The 20,107-nt window shown below is 46.1% G+C and overlaps 9 non-coding genes across 9 annotated transcripts; all 9 read left to right on the top strand.

The window, feature by feature from the left end:
* The first annotated feature begins 1,181 nt into the window (after nt 1-1,181).
* LOC130301943 (U2 spliceosomal RNA) lies at nt 1,182-1,372 on the top strand. Its single transcript, XR_008852280.1, has one exon. It is a non-coding gene; the product is annotated as a U2 spliceosomal RNA (small nuclear RNA).
* Nucleotides 1,373-3,454: 2,082 nt separating this feature from the next.
* On the top strand, nt 3,455-3,645 carry LOC130301941 (U2 spliceosomal RNA). Its single transcript, XR_008852279.1, has one exon. It is a non-coding gene; the product is annotated as a U2 spliceosomal RNA (small nuclear RNA).
* A 2,088-nt stretch (nt 3,646-5,733) lies between these two features.
* Nucleotides 5,734-5,924, top strand: LOC130301940 (U2 spliceosomal RNA). The gene has a single exon (XR_008852278.1). It is a non-coding gene; the product is annotated as a U2 spliceosomal RNA (small nuclear RNA).
* A 2,044-nt stretch (nt 5,925-7,968) lies between these two features.
* LOC130301939 (U2 spliceosomal RNA) lies at nt 7,969-8,159 on the top strand. The gene has a single exon (XR_008852277.1). It is a non-coding gene; the product is annotated as a U2 spliceosomal RNA (small nuclear RNA).
* Nucleotides 8,160-10,253: 2,094 nt separating this feature from the next.
* LOC130301938 (U2 spliceosomal RNA) lies at nt 10,254-10,444 on the top strand. The gene has a single exon (XR_008852276.1). It is a non-coding gene; the product is annotated as a U2 spliceosomal RNA (small nuclear RNA).
* Nucleotides 10,445-12,530: 2,086 nt separating this feature from the next.
* LOC130301936 (U2 spliceosomal RNA) lies at nt 12,531-12,721 on the top strand. Its single transcript, XR_008852273.1, has one exon. It is a non-coding gene; the product is annotated as a U2 spliceosomal RNA (small nuclear RNA).
* Nucleotides 12,722-14,809: 2,088 nt separating this feature from the next.
* LOC130301935 (U2 spliceosomal RNA) lies at nt 14,810-15,000 on the top strand. Its single transcript, XR_008852272.1, has one exon. It is a non-coding gene; the product is annotated as a U2 spliceosomal RNA (small nuclear RNA).
* A 2,094-nt stretch (nt 15,001-17,094) lies between these two features.
* Nucleotides 17,095-17,285, top strand: LOC130301934 (U2 spliceosomal RNA). Its single transcript, XR_008852271.1, has one exon. It is a non-coding gene; the product is annotated as a U2 spliceosomal RNA (small nuclear RNA).
* Nucleotides 17,286-19,369: 2,084 nt separating this feature from the next.
* On the top strand, nt 19,370-19,560 carry LOC130301933 (U2 spliceosomal RNA). Its single transcript, XR_008852270.1, has one exon. It is a non-coding gene; the product is annotated as a U2 spliceosomal RNA (small nuclear RNA).
* The last annotated feature ends 547 nt before the right edge of the window (nt 19,561-20,107 follow it).

The following is a 20,107-nucleotide window of genomic DNA, read 5'->3' as shown; positions in this document are numbered from 1 at the left end:
GGCCTGCAACTTTCTGTGCGACAAATTCAGACAGGAAAAATCAGTATAAATCCTTAGAAAATTATCCCCCAGTGTCTCCATCTGCTGGCGGTATTGAATAAGCATTGCTGCACTGATGGGGTATGCATTAGACGAAAAAAAAGAAGAAAAAGAAGAATAATACGCCCAGAAAAGAGGCGAAAAGGAGAAAAACGTAAAAAAACGTGAAAAAAAAGTAAGAGGAAGAGAAGGGAAAAAAAGGTGGAAATGGGTTTAAAAGTGATTTCGGCGGAGAAATATATATATATATATATATATATATATATATACGCGCACACACACACATATATATAAACGTATTCTCCGTTGAGATATTGCAGCCGCTGCTGTGTCCAGGCCCAGGAGCCTTAGCACTGTGCTGTGATGTCACTCAATACCACTGACATCACTAGGTGTAAACAACATCTCTCCTTTGCTGTGTATGTGACTATGGAGCTGTTTGGTGATGTCGTCTATTATGGCCTTCATAGAAGCAACAGGAGATTGTTGCATCCATCTAGAACCCTCAGAACTACAGTGCTATGATGTCACTCACTTCCACAGGCCTTGCAGAGTGTAAACAACAACAACCCAGCTTTGTTGTGTATGTAACCATAGGGATTTGTGATGTCACCTAGAACCTTCACAGCAGCGACAGCTTTATGAGGAGCATCAGCACTGCTCTGCCTGAGCAGAACCATCACCGCCATAGGTTGTCAAATAACCCGGGTTTAACCCACACAGGTAAGTCCAATGGGGTGCAGGCATGTCCTCTATGCTTACAGCTTCCCGTGGGTGTTGGTTTGATACCGTTTGGGGACAGCCAAGGAGGCATCTGCAGGCAACAAAGGTAGGTGTGTGCTTGTGTGTGTGTTTCCTATGCAGATCCTAAGCCCAGTGTCACATGCAAGTAGGAGGAGTAAGAAGGGTTCCTGGCAAATCCGGGTTATGGATTGCATTTAAAAAGGCCCCGTGGGAGTGCAATGGGCCCCTGTCTTGCTGCTTAGCAATAATGGTATGGGTTTAGGTTCTGCTGTGTGTACTGGTGGTTGACTGCCCCCCAGCCCAGAGTGTGCATGGAAAATTGTCTGGCAGCCTCCCTGACAGCAAGCAGTGATAGTGCCCATGAAGGGGACCTTGTTGGGCCCGCCCCTTTCACGGTTATCGCTTCTCGGCCTTTTGGCTAAGATCAAGTGTAGTATCTGTTCTTATCAGTTTAATATCTGATACGTCCCCTATCTGGGGACCATATATTAAATGGATTTTTGAGAACGGGGGCCGATTTCGAAGCTTGCTTCCGTCGCCCTATGCATTGACCCGATATGGCAGTATCTTCGGGTACAGTGCACCACCCCCTTACAGGGTTAAAAAGAAAGATTCCTACTTTCATTGCTACCTGCTTGCTGGCTAGCCAGCTAGCCAGCCCTGTGGGCCTTGCTGCTGCTGCAGCCAAAAAACAAAAGGTGGTGCTGCTGCTGCTGCTTCTGCTGCTTCTGCTTGTGTCTGGCCGCTGTTGGAGCGTCCAGGCACAGGACTTCTGCTGCTGCTGACTAAATGGCCTCCTTAATTGGATCATTTGAGTAGCCAGCACACCTGTGCAGGTAGGGCATGACATGATAGGCAGCTGCCTTGATAGCGGGTGGGTGCTGAATGTTCCTAATTGACAAAATAAGATTAATGCTTATGAAGAAATATAAAATCTCATCCCTTCCCCAATATCGCGCCACACCCCTACCCCTTAATTCCCTGGTTGAACTTGATGGACATATGTCTTTTTTCGACCGTACTAACTATGTAACTATGTAACATAACATGGGGGGGGGGTCTCCTGGCTGTTCACACAGGTGTGTCATTGCTGTACATTGACCATGCATTGCTTCTGTGGTATTGCAAAGGCAAAGACAAATGCTTCCAGCCATCCATTGCACTAATGGATTGGTCATCAGCTGGCTGTCTATGTCCCGCATCAATATAGACCAAAGTACAGAGGGTTAGGCTATGCTATTGTGCACCTACCTGATGCATCAGAAGGTGCGAGGCCCTTGCTAAATTCTGTGCACAGACTTTGAGATCTATACTTTAGACTGTATCTAAACCTGCTCCAACATGGACTGACATTCTGGCCTACTTTCAGCCGATGCGACTTGTCTGTCGCTGAACAGTCGCTTTTTATGTATTCAGCACCTATGTATAATGTTGTAAAAATGCTCTAGAAGCTAAAGTCGCAGAAATGTCACACATATTTGGCCTGCAACTTTCTGTGCGACAAATTCAGACAGGAAAAATCAGTATAAATCCTTAGAAAATTATCCCCCAGTGTCTCCATCTGCTGGCGGTATTGAATAAGCATTGCTGCACTGATGGGGTATGCATTAGACGAAAAAAAAGAAGAAAAAGAAGAATAATACGCCCAGAAAAGAGGCGAAAAGGAGAAAAACGTAAAAAAACGTGAAAAAAAAGTAAGAGGAAGAGAAGGGAAAAAAAGGTGGAAATGGGTTTAAAAGTGATTTCGGCGGAGAAATATATATATATATATATATATATATATATATATATATATATACGCGCACACACACACATATATATAAACGTATTCTCCGTTGAGATATTGCAGCCGCTGCTGTGTCCAGGCCCAGGAGCCTTAGCACTGTGCTGTGATGTCACTCAATACCACTGACATCACTAGGTGTAAACAACATCTCTCCTTTGCTGTGTATGTGACTATGGAGCTGTTTGGTGATGTCGTCTATTATGGCCTTCATAGAAGCAACAGGAGATTGTTGCATCCATCTAGAACCCTCAGAACTACAGTGCTATGATGTCACTCACTTCCACAGGCCTTGCAGAGTGTAAACAACAACAACCCAGCTTTGTTGTGTATGTAACCATAGGGATTTGTGATGTCACCTAGAACCTTCACAGCAGCGACAGCTTTATGAGGAGCATCAGCACTGCTCTGCCTGAGCAGAACCATCACCGCCATAGGTTGTCAAATAACCCGGGTTTAACCCACACAGGTAAGTCCAATGGGGTGCAGGCATGTCCTCTATGCTTACAGCTTCCCGTGGGTGTTGGTTTGATACCGTTTGGGGACAGCCAAGGAGGCATCTGCAGGCAACAAAGGTAGGTGTGTGCTTGTGTGTGTGTTTCCTATGCAGATCCTAAGCCCAGTGTCACATGCAAGTAGGAGGAGTAAGAAGGGTTCCTGGCAAATCCGGGTTATGGATTGCATTTAAAAAGGCCCCGTGGGAGTGCAATGGGCCCCTGTCTTGCTGCTTAGCAATAATGGTATGGGTTTAGGTTCTGCTGTGTGTACTGGTGGTTGACTGCCCCCCAGCCCAGAGTGTGCATGGAAAATTGTCTGGCAGCCTCCCTGACAGCAAGCAGTGATAGTGCCCATGAAGGGGACCTTGTTGGGCCCGCCCCTTTCACGGTTATCGCTTCTCGGCCTTTTGGCTAAGATCAAGTGTAGTATCTGTTCTTATCAGTTTAATATCTGATACGTCCCCTATCTGGGGACCATATATTAAATGGATTTTTGAGAACGGGGGCCGATTTCGAAGCTTGCTTCCGTCGCCCTATGCATTGACCCGATATGGCAGTATCTTCGGGTACAGTGCACCACCCCCTTACAGGGTTAAAAAGAAAGATTCCTACTTTCATTGCTACCTGCTTGCTGGCTAGCCAGCTAGCCAGCCCTGTGGGCCTTGCTGCTGCTGCAGCCAAAAAACAAAAGGTGGTGCTGCTGCTGCTGCTTCTGCTGCTTCTGCTTGTGTCTGGCCGCTGTTGGAGCGTCCAGGCACAGGACTTCTGCTGCTGCTGACTAAATGGCCTCCTTAATTGGATCATTTGAGTAGCCAGCACACCTGTGCAGGTAGGGCATGACATGATAGGCAGCTGCCTTGATAGCGGGTGGGTGCTGAATGTTCCTAATTGACAAAATAAGATTAATGCTTATGAAGAAATATAAAATCTCATCCCTTCCCCAATATCGCGCCACACCCCTACCCCTTAATTCCCTGGTTGAACTTGATGGACATATGTCTTTTTTCGACCGTACTAACTATGTAACTATGTAACATAACATGGGGGGGGGGTCTCCTGGCTGTTCACACAGGTGTGTCATTGCTGTACATTGACCATGCATTGCTTCTGTGGTATTGCAAAGGCAAAGACAAATGCTTCCAGCCATCCATTGCACTAATGGATTGGTCATCAGCTGGCTGTCTATGTCCCGCATCAATATAGACCAAAGTACAGAGGGTTAGGCTATGCTATTGTGCACCTACCTGATGCATCAGAAGGTGCGAGGCCCTTGCTAAATTCTGTGCACAGACTTTGAGATCTATACTTTAGACTGTATCTAAACCTGCTCCAACATGGACTGACATTCTGGCCTACTTTCAGCCGATGCGACTTGTCTGTCGCTGAACAGTCGCTTTTTATGTATTCAGCACCTATGTATAATGTTGTAAAAATGCTCTAGAAGCTAAAGTCGCAGAAATGTCACACATATTTGGCCTGCAACTTTCTGTGCGACAAATTCAGACAGGAAAAATCAGTATAAATCCTTAGAAAATTATCCCCCAGTGTCTCCATCTGCTGGCGGTATTGAATAAGCATTGCTGCACTGATGGGGTATGCATTAGACGAAAAAAAAGAAGAAAAAGAAGAATAATACGCCCAGAAAAGAGGCGAAAAGGAGAAAAACGTAAAAAAACGTGAAAAAAAAGTAAGAGGAAGAGAAGGGAAAAAAAGGTGGAAATGGGTTTAAAAGTGATTTCGGCGGAGAAATATATATATATATATATATATATATATATATATATATATATATATATACGCGCACACACACACATATATATAAACGTATTCTCCGTTGAGATATTGCAGCCGCTGCTGTGTCCAGGCCCAGGAGCCTTAGCACTGTGCTGTGATGTCACTCAATACCACTGACATCACTAGGTGTAAACAACATCTCTCCTTTGCTGTGTATGTGACTATGGAGCTGTTTGGTGATGTCGTCTATTATGGCCTTCATAGAAGCAACAGGAGATTGTTGCATCCATCTAGAACCCTCAGAACTACAGTGCTATGATGTCACTCACTTCCACAGGCCTTGCAGAGTGTAAACAACAACAACCCAGCTTTGTTGTGTATGTAACCATAGGGATTTGTGATGTCACCTAGAACCTTCACAGCAGCGACAGCTTTATGAGGAGCATCAGCACTGCTCTGCCTGAGCAGAACCATCACCGCCATAGGTTGTCAAATAACCCGGGTTTAACCCACACAGGTAAGTCCAATGGGGTGCAGGCATGTCCTCTATGCTTACAGCTTCCCGTGGGTGTTGGTTTGATACCGTTTGGGGACAGCCAAGGAGGCATCTGCAGGCAACAAAGGTAGGTGTGTGCTTGTGTGTGTGTTTCCTATGCAGATCCTAAGCCCAGTGTCACATGCAAGTAGGAGGAGTAAGAAGGGTTCCTGGCAAATCCGGGTTATGGATTGCATTTAAAAAGGCCCCGTGGGAGTGCAATGGGCCCCTGTCTTGCTGCTTAGCAATAATGGTATGGGTTTAGGTTCTGCTGTGTGTACTGGTGGTTGACTGCCCCCCAGCCCAGAGTGTGCATGGAAAATTGTCTGGCAGCCTCCCTGACAGCAAGCAGTGATAGTGCCCATGAAGGGGACCTTGTTGGGCCCGCCCCTTTCACGGTTATCGCTTCTCGGCCTTTTGGCTAAGATCAAGTGTAGTATCTGTTCTTATCAGTTTAATATCTGATACGTCCCCTATCTGGGGACCATATATTAAATGGATTTTTGAGAACGGGGGCCGATTTCGAAGCTTGCTTCCGTCGCCCTATGCATTGACCCGATATGGCAGTATCTTCGGGTACAGTGCACCACCCCCTTACAGGGTTAAAAAGAAAGATTCCTACTTTCATTGCTACCTGCTTGCTGGCTAGCCAGCTAGCCAGCCCTGTGGGCCTTGCTGCTGCTGCAGCCAAAAAACAAAAGGTGGTGCTGCTGCTGCTGCTTCTGCTGCTTCTGCTTGTGTCTGGCCGCTGTTGGAGCGTCCAGGCACAGGACTTCTGCTGCTGCTGACTAAATGGCCTCCTTAATTGGATCATTTGAGTAGCCAGCACACCTGTGCAGGTAGGGCATGACATGATAGGCAGCTGCCTTGATAGCGGGTGGGTGCTGAATGTTCCTAATTGACAAAATAAGATTAATGCTTATGAAGAAATATAAAATCTCATCCCTTCCCCAATATCGCGCCACACCCCTACCCCTTAATTCCCTGGTTGAACTTGATGGACATATGTCTTTTTTCGACCGTACTAACTATGTAACTATGTAACATAACATGGGGGGGGGGTCTCCTGGCTGTTCACACAGGTGTGTCATTGCTGTACATTGACCATGCATTGCTTCTGTGGTATTGCAAAGGCAAAGACAAATGCTTCCAGCCATCCATTGCACTAATGGATTGGTCATCAGCTGGCTGTCTATGTCCCGCATCAATATAGACCAAAGTACAGAGGGTTAGGCTATGCTATTGTGCACCTACCTGATGCATCAGAAGGTGCGAGGCCCTTGCTAAATTCTGTGCACAGACTTTGAGATCTATACTTTAGACTGTATCTAAACCTGCTCCAACATGGACTGACATTCTGGCCTACTTTCAGCCGATGCGACTTGTCTGTCGCTGAACAGTCGCTTTTTATGTATTCAGCACCTATGTATAATGTTGTAAAAATGCTCTAGAAGCTAAAGTCGCAGAAATGTCACACATATTTGGCCTGCAACTTTCTGTGCGACAAATTCAGACAGGAAAAATCAGTATAAATCCTTAGAAAATTATCCCCCAGTGTCTCCATCTGCTGGCGGTATTGAATAAGCATTGCTGCACTGATGGGGTATGCATTAGACGAAAAAAAAGAAGAAAAAGAAGAATAATACGCCCAGAAAAGAGGCGAAAAGGAGAAAAACGTAAAAAAACGTGAAAAAAAAGTAAGAGGAAGAGAAGGGAAAAAAAGGTGGAAATGGGTTTAAAAGTGATTTCGGCGGAGAAATATATATATATATACACACATATATATAAACGTATTCTCCGTTGAGATATTGCAGCCGCTGCTGTGTCCAGGCCCAGGAGCCTTAGCACTGTGCTGTGATGTCACTCAATACCACTGACATCACTAGGTGTAAACAACATCTCTCCTTTGCTGTGTATGTGACTATGGAGCTGTTTGGTGATGTCGTCTATTATGGCCTTCATAGAAGCAACAGGAGATTGTTGCATCCATCTAGAACCCTCAGAACTACAGTGCTATGATGTCACTCACTTCCACAGGCCTTGCAGAGTGTAAACAACAACAACCCAGCTTTGTTGTGTATGTAACCATAGGGATTTGTGATGTCACCTAGAACCTTCACAGCAGCGACAGCTTTATGAGGAGCATCAGCACTGCTCTGCCTGAGCAGAACCATCACCGCCATAGGTTGTCAAATAACCCGGGTTTAACCCACACAGGTAAGTCCAATGGGGTGCAGGCATGTCCTCTATGCTTACAGCTTCCCGTGGGTGTTGGTTTGATACCGTTTGGGGACAGCCAAGGAGGCATCTGCAGGCAACAAAGGTAGGTGTGTGCTTGTGTGTGTGTTTCCTATGCAGATCCTAAGCCCAGTGTCACATGCAAGTAGGAGGAGTAAGAAGGGTTCCTGGCAAATCCGGGTTATGGATTGCATTTAAAAAGGCCCCGTGGGAGTGCAATGGGCCCCTGTCTTGCTGCTTAGCAATAATGGTATGGGTTTAGGTTCTGCTGTGTGTACTGGTGGTTGACTGCCCCCCAGCCCAGAGTGTGCATGGAAAATTGTCTGGCAGCCTCCCTGACAGCAAGCAGTGATAGTGCCCATGAAGGGGACCTTGTTGGGCCCGCCCCTTTCACGGTTATCGCTTCTCGGCCTTTTGGCTAAGATCAAGTGTAGTATCTGTTCTTATCAGTTTAATATCTGATACGTCCCCTATCTGGGGACCATATATTAAATGGATTTTTGAGAACGGGGGCCGATTTCGAAGCTTGCTTCCGTCGCCCTATGCATTGACCCGATATGGCAGTATCTTCGGGTACAGTGCACCACCCCCTTACAGGGTTAAAAAGAAAGATTCCTACTTTCATTGCTACCTGCTTGCTGGCTAGCCAGCTAGCCAGCCCTGTGGGCCTTGCTGCTGCTGCAGCCAAAAAACAAAAGGTGGTGCTGCTGCTGCTGCTTCTGCTGCTTCTGCTGCTTCTGCTTGTGTCTGGCCGCTGTTGGAGCGTCCAGGCACAGGACTTCTGCTGCTGCTGACTAAATGGCCTCCTTAATTGGATCATTTGAGTAGCCAGCACACCTGTGCAGGTAGGGCATGACATGATAGGCAGCTGCCTTGATAGCGGGTGGGTGCTGAATGTTCCTAATTGACAAAATAAGATTAATGCTTATGAAGAAATATAAAATCTCATCCCTTCCCCAATATCGCGCCACACCCCTACCCCTTAATTCCCTGGTTGAACTTGATGGACATATGTCTTTTTTCGACCGTACTAACTATGTAACTATGTAACATAACATGGGGGGGGGGGTCTCCTGGCTGTTCACACAGGTGTGTCATTGCTGTACATTGACCATGCATTGCTTCTGTGGTATTGCAAAGGCAAAGACAAATGCTTCCAGCCATCCATTGCACTAATGGATTGGTCATCAGCTGGCTGTCTATGTCCCGCATCAATATAGACCAAAGTACAGAGGGTTAGGCTATGCTATTGTGCACCTACCTGATGCATCAGAAGGTGCGAGGCCCTTGCTAAATTCTGTGCACAGACTTTGAGATCTATACTTTAGACTGTATCTAAACCTGCTCCAACATGGACTGACATTCTGGCCTACTTTCAGCCGATGCGACTTGTCTGTCGCTGAACAGTCGCTTTTTATGTATTCAGCACCTATGTATAATGTTGTAAAAATGCTCTAGAAGCTAAAGTCGCAGAAATGTCACACATATTTGGCCTGCAACTTTCTGTGCGACAAATTCAGACAGGAAAAATCAGTATAAATCCTTAGAAAATTATCCCCCAGTGTCTCCATCTGCTGGCGGTATTGAATAAGCATTGCTGCACTGATGGGGTATGCATTAGACGAAAAAAAAGAAGAAAAAGAAGAATAATACGCCCAGAAAAGAGGCGAAAAGGAGAAAAACGTAAAAAAACGTGAAAAAAAAGTAAGAGGAAGAGAAGGGAAAAAAAGGTGGAAATGGGTTTAAAAGTGATTTCGGCGGAGAAATATATATATATATATATATATATATATATATATATATATATATACGCGCACACACACACATATATATAAACGTATTCTCCGTTGAGATATTGCAGCCGCTGCTGTGTCCAGGCCCAGGAGCCTTAGCACTGTGCTGTGATGTCACTCAATACCACTGACATCACTAGGTGTAAACAACATCTCTCCTTTGCTGTGTATGTGACTATGGAGCTGTTTGGTGATGTCGTCTATTATGGCCTTCATAGAAGCAACAGGAGATTGTTGCATCCATCTAGAACCCTCAGAACTACAGTGCTATGATGTCACTCACTTCCACAGGCCTTGCAGAGTGTAAACAACAACAACCCAGCTTTGTTGTGTATGTAACCATAGGGATTTGTGATGTCACCTAGAACCTTCACAGCAGCGACAGCTTTATGAGGAGCATCAGCACTGCTCTGCCTGAGCAGAACCATCACCGCCATAGGTTGTCAAATAACCCGGGTTTAACCCACACAGGTAAGTCCAATGGGGTGCAGGCATGTCCTCTATGCTTACAGCTTCCCGTGGGTGTTGGTTTGATACCGTTTGGGGACAGCCAAGGAGGCATCTGCAGGCAACAAAGGTAGGTGTGTGCTTGTGTGTGTGTTTCCTATGCAGATCCTAAGCCCAGTGTCACATGCAAGTAGGAGGAGTAAGAAGGGTTCCTGGCAAATCCGGGTTATGGATTGCATTTAAAAAGGCCCCGTGGGAGTGCAATGGGCCCCTGTCTTGCTGCTTAGCAATAATGGTATGGGTTTAGGTTCTGCTGTGTGTACTGGTGGTTGACTGCCCCCCAGCCCAGAGTGTGCATGGAAAATTGTCTGGCAGCCTCCCTGACAGCAAGCAGTGATAGTGCCCATGAAGGGGACCTTGTTGGGCCCGCCCCTTTCACGGTTATCGCTTCTCGGCCTTTTGGCTAAGATCAAGTGTAGTATCTGTTCTTATCAGTTTAATATCTGATACGTCCCCTATCTGGGGACCATATATTAAATGGATTTTTGAGAACGGGGGCCGATTTCGAAGCTTGCTTCCGTCGCCCTATGCATTGACCCGATATGGCAGTATCTTCGGGTACAGTGCACCACCCCCTTACAGGGTTAAAAAGAAAGATTCCTACTTTCATTGCTACCTGCTTGCTGGCTAGCCAGCTAGCCAGCCCTGTGGGCCTTGCTGCTGCTGCAGCCAAAAAACAAAAGGTGGTGCTGCTGCTGCTGCTTCTGCTGCTTCTGCTTGTGTCTGGCCGCTGTTGGAGCGTCCAGGCACAGGACTTCTGCTGCTGCTGACTAAATGGCCTCCTTAATTGGATCATTTGAGTAGCCAGCACACCTGTGCAGGTAGGGCATGACATGATAGGCAGCTGCCTTGATAGCGGGTGGGTGCTGAATGTTCCTAATTGACAAAATAAGATTAATGCTTATGAAGAAATATAAAATCTCATCCCTTCCCCAATATCGCGCCACACCCCTACCCCTTAATTCCCTGGTTGAACTTGATGGACATATGTCTTTTTTCGACCGTACTAACTATGTAACTATGTAACATAACATGGGGGGGGGGTCTCCTGGCTGTTCACACAGGTGTGTCATTGCTGTACATTGACCATGCATTGCTTCTGTGGTATTGCAAAGGCAAAGACAAATGCTTCCAGCCATCCATTGCACTAATGGATTGGTCATCAGCTGGCTGTCTATGTCCCGCATCAATATAGACCAAAGTACAGAGGGTTAGGCTATGCTATTGTGCACCTACCTGATGCATCAGAAGGTGCGAGGCCCTTGCTAAATTCTGTGCACAGACTTTGAGATCTATACTTTAGACTGTATCTAAACCTGCTCCAACATGGACTGACATTCTGGCCTACTTTCAGCCGATGCGACTTGTCTGTCGCTGAACAGTCGCTTTTTATGTATTCAGCACCTATGTATAATGTTGTAAAAATGCTCTAGAAGCTAAAGTCGCAGAAATGTCACACATATTTGGCCTGCAACTTTCTGTGCGACAAATTCAGACAGGAAAAATCAGTATAAATCCTTAGAAAATTATCCCCCAGTGTCTCCATCTGCTGGCGGTATTGTATAAGCATTGCTGCACTGATGGGGTATGCATTAGACGAAAAAAAAGAAGAAAAAGAAGAATAATACGCCCAGAAAAGAGGCGAAAAGGAGAAAAACGTAAAAAAACGTGAAAAAAAAGTAAGAGGAAGAGAAGGGAAAAAAAGGTGGAAATGGGTTTAAAAGTGATTTCGGCGGAGAAATATATATATATATATATATATATATATATATATATATATATATATACGCGCACACACACACATATATATAAACGTATTCTCCGTTGAGATATTGCAGCCGCTGCTGTGTCCAGGCCCAGGAGCCTTAGCACTGTGCTGTGATGTCACTCAATACCACTGACATCACTAGGTGTAAACAACATCTCTCCTTTGCTGTGTATGTGACTATGGAGCTGTTTGGTGATGTCGTCTATTATGGCCTTCATAGAAGCAACAGGAGATTGTTGCATCCATCTAGAACCCTCAGAACTACAGTGCTATGATGTCACTCACTTCCACAGGCCTTGCAGAGTGTAAACAACAACAACCCAGCTTTGTTGTGTATGTAACCATAGGGATTTGTGATGTCACCTAGAACCTTCACAGCAGCGACAGCTTTATGAGGAGCATCAGCACTGCTCTGCCTGAGCAGAACCATCACCGCCATAGGTTGTCAAATAACCCGGGTTTAACCCACACAGGTAAGTCCAATGGGGTGCAGGCATGTCCTCTATGCTTACAGCTTCCCGTGGGTGTTGGTTTGATACCGTTTGGGGACAGCCAAGGAGGCATCTGCAGGCAACAAAGGTAGGTGTGTGCTTGTGTGTGTGTTTCCTATGCAGATCCTAAGCCCAGTGTCACATGCAAGTAGGAGGAGTAAGAAGGGTTCCTGGCAAATCCGGGTTATGGATTGCATTTAAAAAGGCCCCGTGGGAGTGCAATGGGCCCCTGTCTTGCTGCTTAGCAATAATGGTATGGGTTTAGGTTCTGCTGTGTGTACTGGTGGTTGACTGCCCCCCAGCCCAGAGTGTGCATGGAAAATTGTCTGGCAGCCTCCCTGACAGCAAGCAGTGATAGTGCCCATGAAGGGGACCTTGTTGGGCCCGCCCCTTTCACGGTTATCGCTTCTCGGCCTTTTGGCTAAGATCAAGTGTAGTATCTGTTCTTATCAGTTTAATATCTGATACGTCCCCTATCTGGGGACCATATATTAAATGGATTTTTGAGAACGGGGGCCGATTTCGAAGCTTGCTTCCGTCGCCCTATGCATTGACCCGATATGGCAGTATCTTCGGGTACAGTGCACCACCCCCTTACAGGGTTAAAAAGAAAGATTCCTACTTTCATTGCTACCTGCTTGCTGGCTAGCCAGCTAGCCAGCCCTGTGGGCCTTGCTGCTGCTGCAGCCAAAAAACAAAAGGTGGTGCTGCTGCTGCTGCTTCTGCTGCTTCTGCTTGTGTCTGGCCGCTGTTGGAGCGTCCAGGCACAGGACTTCTGCTGCTGCTGACTAAATGGCCTCCTTAATTGGATCATTTGAGTAGCCAGCACACCTGTGCAGGTAGGGCATGACATGATAGGCAGCTGCCTTGATAGCGGGTGGGTGCTGAATGTTCCTAATTGACAAAATAAGATTAATGCTTATGAAGAAATATAAAATCTCATCCCTTCCCCAATATCGCGCCACACCCCTACCCCTTAATTCCCTGGTTGAACTTGATGGACATATGTCTTTTTTCGACCGTACTAACTATGTAACTATGTAACATAACATGGGGGGGGGGTCTCCTGGCTGTTCACACAGGTGTGTCATTGCTGTACATTGACCATGCATTGCTTCTGTGGTATTGCAAAGGCAAAGGCAAATGCTTCCAGCCATCCATTGCACTAATGGATTGGTCATCAGCTGGCTGTCTATGTCCCGCATCAATATAGACCAAAGTACAGAGGGTTAGGCTATGCTATTGTGCACCTACCTGATGCATCAGAAGGTGCGAGGCCCTTGCTAAATTCTGTGCACAGACTTTGAGATCTATACTTTAGACTGTATCTAAACCTGCTCCAACATGGACTGACATTCTGGCCTACTTTCAGCCGATGCGACTTGTCTGTCGCTGAACAGTCGCTTTTTATGTATTCAGCACCTATGTATAATGTTGTAAAAATGCTCTAGAAGCTAAAGTCGCAGAAATGTCACACATATTTGGCCTGCAACTTTCTGTGCGACAAATTCAGACAGGAAAAATCAGTATAAATCCTTAGAAAATTATCCCCCAGTGTCTCCATCTGCTGGCGGTATTGAATAAGCATTGCTGCACTGATGGGGTATGCATTAGACGAAAAAAAAGAAGAAAAAGAAGAATAATACGCCCAGAAAAGAGGCGAAAAGGAGAAAAACGTAAAAAAACGTGAAAAAAAAGTAAGAGGAAGAGAAGGGAAAAAAAGGTGGAAATGGGTTTAAAAGTGATTTCGGCGGAGAAATATATATATATATATATATATATATATATATATATATATATATATATACGCGCACACACACACATATATATAAACGTATTCTCCGTTGAGATATTGCAGCCGCTGCTGTGTCCAGGCCCAGGAGCCTTAGCACTGTGCTGTGATGTCACTCAATACCACTGACATCACTAGGTGTAAACAACATCTCTCCTTTGCTGTGTATGTGACTATGGAGCTGTTTGGTGATGTCGTCTATTATGGCCTTCATAGAAGCAACAGGAGATTGTTGCATCCATCTAGAACCCTCAGAACTACAGTGCTATGATGTCACTCACTTCCACAGGCCTTGCAGAGTGTAAACAACAACAACCCAGCTTTGTTGTGTATGTAACCATAGGGATTTGTGATGTCACCTAGAACCTTCACAGCAGCGACAGCTTTATGAGGAGCATCAGCACTGCTCTGCCTGAGCAGAACCATCACCGCCATAGGTTGTCAAATAACCCGGGTTTAACCCACACAGGTAAGTCCAATGGGGTGCAGGCATGTCCTCTATGCTTACAGCTTCCCGTGGGTGTTGGTTTGATACCGTTTGGGGACAGCCAAGGAGGCATCTGCAGGCAACAAAGGTAGGTGTGTGCTTGTGTGTGTGTTTCCTATGCAGATCCTAAGCCCAGTGTCACATGCAAGTAGGAGGAGTAAGAAGGGTTCCTGGCAAATCCGGGTTATGGATTGCATTTAAAAAGGCCCCGTGGGAGTGCAATGGGCCCCTGTCTTGCTGCTTAGCAATAATGGTATGGGTTTAGGTTCTGCTGTGTGTACTGGTGGTTGACTGCCCCCCAGCCCAGAGTGTGCATGGAAAATTGTCTGGCAGCCTCCCTGACAGCAAGCAGTGATAGTGCCCATGAAGGGGACCTTGTTGGGCCCGCCCCTTTCACGGTTATCGCTTCTCGGCCTTTTGGCTAAGATCAAGTGTAGTATCTGTTCTTATCAGTTTAATATCTGATACGTCCCCTATCTGGGGACCATATATTAAATGGATTTTTGAGAACGGGGGCCGATTTCGAAGCTTGCTTCCGTCGCCCTATGCATTGACCCGATATGGCAGTATCTTCGGGTACAGTGCACCACCCCCTTACAGGGTTAAAAAGAAAGATTCCTACTTTCATTGCTACCTGCTTGCTGGCTAGCCAGCTAGCCAGCCCTGTGGGCCTTGCTGCTGCTGCTGCAGCCAAAAAACAAAAGGTGGTGCTGCTGCTGCTGCTGCTTCTGCTGCTTCTGCTTGTGTCTGGCCGCTGTTGGAGCGTCCAGGCACAGGACTTCTGCTGCTGCTGACTAAATGGCCTCCTTAATTGGATCATTTGAGTAGCCAGCACACCTGTGCAGGTAGGGCATGACATGATAGGCAGCTGCCTTGATAGCGGGTGGGTGCTGAATGTTCCTAATTGACAAAATAAGATTAATGCTTATGAAGAAATATAAAATCTCATCCCTTCCCCAATATCGCGCCACACCCCTACCCCTTAATTCCCTGGTTGAACTTGATGGACATATGTCTTTTTTCGACCGTACTAACTATGTAACTATGTAACATAACATGGGGGGGGGGGTCTCCTGGCTGTTCACACAGGTGTGTCATTGCTGTACATTGACCATGCATTGCTTCTGTGGTATTGCAAAGGCAAAGACAAATGCTTCCAGCCATCCATTGCACTAATGGATTGGTCATCAGCTGGCTGTCTATGTCCCGCATCAATATAGACCAAAGTACAGAGGGTTAGGCTATGCTATTGTGCACCTACCTGATGCATCAGAAGGTGCGAGGCCCTTGCTAAATTCTGTGCACAGACTTTGAGATCTATACTTTAGACTGTATCTAAACCTGCTCCAACATGGACTGACATTCTGGCCTACTTTCAGCCGATGCGACTTGTCTGTCGCTGAACAGTCGCTTTTTATGTATTCAGCACCTATGTATAATGTTGTAAAAATGCTCTAGAAGCTAAAGTCGCAGAAATGTCACACATATTTGGCCTGCAACTTTCTGTGCGACAAATTCAGACAGGAAAAATCAGTATAAATCCTTAGAAAATTATCCCCCAGTGTCTCCATCTGCTGGCGGTATTGAATAAGCATTGCTGCACTGATGGGGTATGCATTAGACGAAAAAAAAGAAGAAAAAGAAGAATAATACGCCCAGAAAAGAGGCGAAAAGGAGAAAAACGTAAAAAAACGTGAAAAAAAAGTAAGAGGAAGAGAAGGGAAAAAAAGGTGGAAATGGGTTTAAAAGTGATTTCGGCGGAGAATATATATATATATATATATATATATATATATATATATATATATATATACGCGCACACACACACATATATATAAACGTATTCTCCGTTGAGATATTGCAGCCGCTGCTGTGTCCAGGCCCAGGAGCCTTAGCACTGTGCTGTGATGTCACTCAATACCACTGACATCACTAGGTGTAAACAACATCTCTCCTTTGCTGTGTATGTGACTATGGAGCTGTTTGGTGATGTCGTCTATTATGGCCTTCATAGAAGCAACAGGAGATTGTTGCATCCATCTAGAACCCTCAGAACTACAGTGCTATGATGTCACTCACTTCCACAGGCCTTGCAGAGTGTAAACAACAACAACCCAGCTTTGTTGTGTATGTAACCATAGGGATTTGTGATGTCACCTAGAACCTTCACAGCAGCGACAGCTTTATGAGGAGCATCAGCACTGCTCTGCCTGAGCAGAACCATCACCGCCATAGGTTGTCAAATAACCCGGGTTTAACCCACACAGGTAAGTCCAATGGGGTGCAGGCATGTCCTCTATGCTTACAGCTTCCCGTGGGTGTTGGTTTGATACCGTTTGGGGACAGCCAAGGAGGCATCTGCAGGCAACAAAGGTAGGTGTGTGCTTGTGTGTGTGTTTCCTATGCAGATCCTAAGCCCAGTGTCACATGCAAGTAGGAGGAGTAAGAAGGGTTCCTGGCAAATCCGGGTTATGGATTGCATTTAAAAAGGCCCCGTGGGAGTGCAATGGGCCCCTGTCTTGCTGCTTAGCAATAATGGTATGGGTTTAGGTTCTGCTGTGTGTACTGGTGGTTGACTGCCCCCCAGCCCAGAGTGTGCATGGAAAATTGTCTGGCAGCCTCCCTGACAGCAAGCAGTGATAGTGCCCATGAAGGGGACCTTGTTGGGCCCGCCCCTTTCACGGTTATCGCTTCTCGGCCTTTTGGCTAAGATCAAGTGTAGTATCTGTTCTTATCAGTTTAATATCTGATACGTCCCCTATCTGGGGACCATATATTAAATGGATTTTTGAGAACGGGGGCCGATTTCGAAGCTTGCTTCCGTCGCCCTATGCATTGACCCGATATGGCAGTATCTTCGGGTACAGTGCACCACCCCCTTACAGGGTTAAAAAGAAAGATTCCTACTTTCATTGCTACCTGCTTGCTGGCTAGCCAGCTAGCCAGCCCTGTGGGCCTTGCTGCTGCTGCAGCCAAAAAACAAAAGGTGGTGCTGCTGCTGCTGCTTCTGCTGCTTCTGCTTGTGTCTGGCCGCTGTTGGAGCGTCCAGGCACAGGACTTCTGCTGCTGCTGACTAAATGGCCTCCTTAATTGGATCATTTGAGTAGCCAGCACACCTGTGCAGGTAGGGCATGACATGATAGGCAGCTGCCTTGATAGCGGGTGGGTGCTGAATGTTCCTAATTGACAAAATAAGATTAATGCTTATGAAGAAATATAAAATCTCATCCCTTCCCCAATATCGCGCCACACCCCTACCCCTTAATTCCCTGGTTGAACTTGATGGACATATGTCTTTTTTCGACCGTACTAACTATGTAACTATGTAACATAACATGGGGGGGGGGTCTCCTGGCTGTTCACACAGGTGTGTCATTGCTGTACATTGACCATGCATTGCTTCTGTGGTATTGCAAAGGCAAAGACAAATGCTTCCAGCCATCCATTGCACTAATGGATTGGTCATCAGCTGGCTGTCTATGTCCCGCATCAATATAGACCAAAGTACAGAGGGTTAGGCTATGCTATTGTGCACCTACCTGATGCATCAGAAGGTGCGAGGCCCTTGCTAAATTCTGTGCACAGACTTTGAGATCTATACTTTAGACTGTATCTAAACCTGCTCCAACATGGACTGACATTCTGGCCTACTTTCAGCCGATGCGACTTGTCTGTCGCTGAACAGTCGCTTTTTATGTATTCAGCACCTATGTATAATGTTGTAAAAATGCTCTAGAAGCTAAAGTCGCAGAAATGTCACACATATTTGGCCTGCAACTTTCTGTGCGACAAATTCAGACAGGAAAAATCAGTATAAATCCTTAGAAAATTATCCCCCAGTGTCTCCATCTGCTGGCGGTATTGAATAAGCATTGCTGCACTGATGGGGTATGCATTAGACGAAAAAAAAGAAGAAAAAGAAGAATAATACGCCCAGAAAAGAGGCGAAAAGGAGAAAAACGTAAAAAAACGTGAAAAAAAAGTAAGAGGAAGAGAAGGGAAAAAAAGGTGGAAATGGGTTTAAAAGTGATTTCGGCGGAGAAATATATATATATATATATATATATATATATATATATATATATATACGCGCACACACACACATATATATAAACGTATTCTCCGTTGAGATATTGCAGCCGCTGCTGTGTCCAGGCCCAGGAGCCTTAGCACTGTGCTGTGATGTCACTCAATACCACTGACATCACTAGGTGTAAACAACATCTCTCCTTTGCTGTGTATGTGACTATGGAGCTGTTTGGTGATGTCGTCTATTATGGCCTTCATAGAAGCAACAGGAGATTGTTGCATCCATCTAGAACCCTCAGAACTACAGTGCTATGATGTCACTCACTTCCACAGGCCTTGCAGAGTGTAAACAACAACAACCCAGCTTTGTTGTGTATGTAACCAAAGGGATTTGTGATGTCACCTAGAACCTTCACAGCAGCGACAGCTTTATGAGGAGCATCAGCACTGCTCTGCCTGAGCAGAACCATCACCGCCATAGGTTGTCAAATAACCCGGGTTTAACCCACACAGGTAAGTCCAATGGGGTGCAGGCATGTCCTCTATGCTTACAGCTTCCCGTGGGTGTTGGTTTGATACCGTTTGGGGACAGCCAAGGAGGCATCTGCAGGCAACAAAGGTAGGTGTGTGCTTGTGTGTGTGTTTCCTATGCAGATCCTAAGCCCAGTGTCACATGCAAGTAGGAGGAGTAAGAAGGGTTCCTGGCAAATCCGGGTTATGGATTGCATTTAAAAAGGCCCCGTGGGAGTGCAATGGGCCCCTGTCTTGCTGCTTAGCAATAATGGTATGGGTTTAGGTTCTGCTGTGTGTACTGGTGGTTGACTGCCCCCCAGCCCAGAGTGTGCATGGAAAATTGTCTGGCAGCCTCCCTGACAGCAAGCAGTGATAGTGCCCATGAAGGGGACCTTGTTGGGCCCGCCCCTTTCACGGTTATCGCTTCTCGGCCTTTTGGCTAAGATCAAGTGTAGTATCTGTTCTTATCAGTTTAATATCTGATACGTCCCCTATCTGGGGACCATATATTAAATGGATTTTTGAGAACGGGGGCCGATTTCGAAGCTTGCTTCCGTCGCCCTATGCATTGACCCGATATGGCAGTATCTTCGGGTACAGTGCACCACCCCCTTACAGGGTTAAAAAGAAAGATTCCTACTTTCATTGCTACCTGCTTGCTGGCTAGCCAGCTAGCCAGCCCTGTGGGCCTTGCTGCTGCTGCAGCCAAAAAACAAAAGGTGGTGCTGCTGCTGCTGCTTCTGCTGCTTCTGCTTGTGTCTGGCCGCTGTTGGAGCGTCCAGGCACAGGACTTCTGCTGCTGCTGACTAAATGGCCTCCTTAATTGGATCATTTGAGTAGCCAGCACACCTGTGCAGGTAGGGCATGACATGATAGGCAGCTGCCTTGATAGCGGGTGGGTGCTGAATGTTCCTAATTGACAAAATAAGATTAATGCTTATGAAGAAATATAAAATCTCATCCCTTCCCCAATATCGCGCCACACCCCTACCCCTTAATTCCCTGGTTGAACTTGATGGACATATGTCTTTTTTCGACCGTACTAACTATGTAACTATGTAACATAACATGGGGGGGGGGTCTCCTGGCTGTTCACACAGGTGTGTCATTGCTGTACATTGACCATGCATTGCTTCTGTGGTATTGCAAAGGCAAAG

The sequence above is a fragment of the Hyla sarda genome, unplaced genomic scaffold (assembly GCF_029499605.1).
Source record: "Hyla sarda isolate aHylSar1 unplaced genomic scaffold, aHylSar1.hap1 scaffold_1142, whole genome shotgun sequence".
In the NCBI taxonomy this organism is placed as follows: domain Eukaryota; kingdom Metazoa; phylum Chordata; class Amphibia; order Anura; family Hylidae; genus Hyla; species Hyla sarda.
This window is presented reverse-complemented; position numbering and strand designations above follow the sequence as displayed.